General features: G+C 66.6%; 1 non-coding gene across 1 annotated transcript in view; it reads right to left on the bottom strand.

The window, feature by feature from the left end:
• The window catches only part of LOC102424591, a 25,072-nt gene that overhangs the window by 905 nt on the left and 22,548 nt on the right, over nt 1-1,619 (bottom strand). The window lies entirely within an intron of this gene.

The raw sequence follows: 1,619 nt of genomic DNA, 5'->3' as shown, positions 1-1,619 counted from the left end.
AACAGAATGCAGCCCGGAGAAAGGTGCATGGGGACGCAGCTGCCAAGACGCCATGTCGATGTGGGGCCTTGGGGAACCGGGTCCCCGTTGCCGCCCAACCTGGGCTCCCTATAAATTGACTTTTTTTTTTTTTCCATTCGGGTCTCACCATGGGGGCTCGGCGACACGGAGAGGAACGGGGAAATGCTGGGGAGAGGAGCGCGGAATGAAAGGCCTCCCTTCGGCTCTAACGAGGGGGGAGAGAAGTTGTATCTGATCCCCGGCAAGCTGCCCCCGGATCCTCTCTCGGTCCATTCCAGGAGCGGCTCTGAGCCCAGGGCAGGGAGGGGGCCCGAGGCCAAGCAGCTCTCCAGCCAAGAAGGGCCCAGTGGCACAGGCCTCTGCTGGCGGTGCTCCTGCGGCCCAGGCGGCGAGAGTCACCCAGCAGAGAGGGCGCTCGGTCACATGACAGCTCTCCGGCCAGAAGGACGTTGTATGGTTTGGCCAAATCCGCCTGGGAACCCCGGGCCCAGGTGATCCTCTGGCCAGGTGCTCCCCTCTCGCCACAGCCCAGCCCAGCCGAGCGGAGCCGGCCAGCAGTGCGGTCTGTCTTCACAGGAGCCAGTGGCCGGGGGGCAGGCGGTGGGGTTTGGCCTCTACGCGCCTGCAGTTTTTTTGTTTCTTTCCAGTGGTCCATGTTCCAAATCTAGACCCATCGCATCAAAGCCTCATGACACCCGGAGAAAGGAAGCAACATCCACCCGCGGCAGAGGAGCCTGCGTGGGGGCAGCACAGAAACCCCAATCCCGGCCGCATCCCACGGATGCTCCTGCCTCCCCAGACCCAGGAGCTCCCGGCCTGCAGTTCTGCCGACGACCACCAGGGGGCAGACGCGACTCTGCGTCCCTCCTGGGCTCCAGGTCTGGGCAGGGAGGGCCACAGTTCAATGCCCAATGCCCGAGGCTTCGCTGGGAGGCCTGAGGACACCCCCACCCCGGGCCCAGGGCCTGGAGCAGCTGCCTCCCCCTGCAGGCACTGCTGCCCCTGCCCTCCGCCTCCGTGGTGACGTCACCACCCCCTCCGGCGAGCGCCCAGCCAGGGAGGGGCAGCGCCAGGCGCTCAGACAGGAGATGCCGCTGGCTTGGCAGCACAGGTGCCAGCCACTGCTGGCCTCCTTCCTTGGGCTCCTGGGCGCAGGCCACATGGCTGGCGGTTGGCACGCGCACGTGCCCTGTGCTGTGGCAGGTACATTTCCTCCACCCTCACCACAGCCTCACCAGGTAGGACGAGGTAAGATGAGAACAAAGAGGTTCACGGAGGCCCGGTCGCTGGCTCCAAGGTCACCCAGGCGACGGGAATCCCAGAGAGCGAGGGGCTGGGGCAAGAAGGCGGACTTCCCAGGGCCCCACACCCCACGGGCACCCCAACCCACGGATCGCCCGCACGCCACCCCGGACACGCGCACACGCTCTGCCAGCGTGGCCTGGCACCCCGGTGGCAGGGGCGGCAGGAACCCGGGGGCTCCAGCGGGTTGTCTGAGACCACAGATGGGTGGCAGTGGTTTCCATGGGAACACACACACCCCCGCGCCCCGAAGCCCCCCCACCCTCCTCCCACTTGGCAGGGACAACAGCCAGTCC

This window comes from Myotis lucifugus, unplaced genomic scaffold (genome assembly GCF_000147115.1).
Source record: "Myotis lucifugus unplaced genomic scaffold, Myoluc2.0 scaffold_962, whole genome shotgun sequence".
In the NCBI taxonomy this organism is placed as follows: domain Eukaryota; kingdom Metazoa; phylum Chordata; class Mammalia; order Chiroptera; family Vespertilionidae; genus Myotis; species Myotis lucifugus.
The sequence above is the reverse complement of the archived record's forward strand: the minus strand, read 5'-3'. Positions and strand labels throughout refer to the sequence as shown.